Below are 431 nucleotides of genomic sequence, written 5' to 3' on the forward strand. Positions count from 1 at the left end.
TTTTTTTTATAAAAATTTTTTTCTGTTCTGTTAGTCACCTCAGTTTATTTCCCAGAGTCCACAGTCTTTCATGGTTCATTTCCCCTTCTGTTTACCTCCCCTTCATTCTTCCCTTCCTTCTCCTACCAATCTCCCTGCTATTTCTTATGTTCCATAAATGACTGAAACCATTTGATAATTGTCTTTCTCTGCTTGACTTATTTCACTTAGCATAATCACCTCCAGTCCCATCCATGTTGCTGCAAATGTTGTATAATCGTTTCTTCTGATGGCTGAGTAATATTCCATGGTATAAATGGACCACATCTTCTTAATCCAGTCATCTGTTGAAGGGCATCTCGGCTCCTTCCACTATTTAGCTATTGTGGACAATGCTGCTAGTAACTTTGTGACCTTGCGGGCTTTAGCGTAAACGTCAGAGCACAGCGGCC

The sequence above is a fragment of the Ailuropoda melanoleuca genome, unplaced genomic scaffold (assembly GCF_002007445.2).
Source record: "Ailuropoda melanoleuca isolate Jingjing unplaced genomic scaffold, ASM200744v2 unplaced-scaffold7133, whole genome shotgun sequence".
NCBI classification, from domain to species: Eukaryota; Metazoa; Chordata; class Mammalia; order Carnivora; family Ursidae; genus Ailuropoda; species Ailuropoda melanoleuca.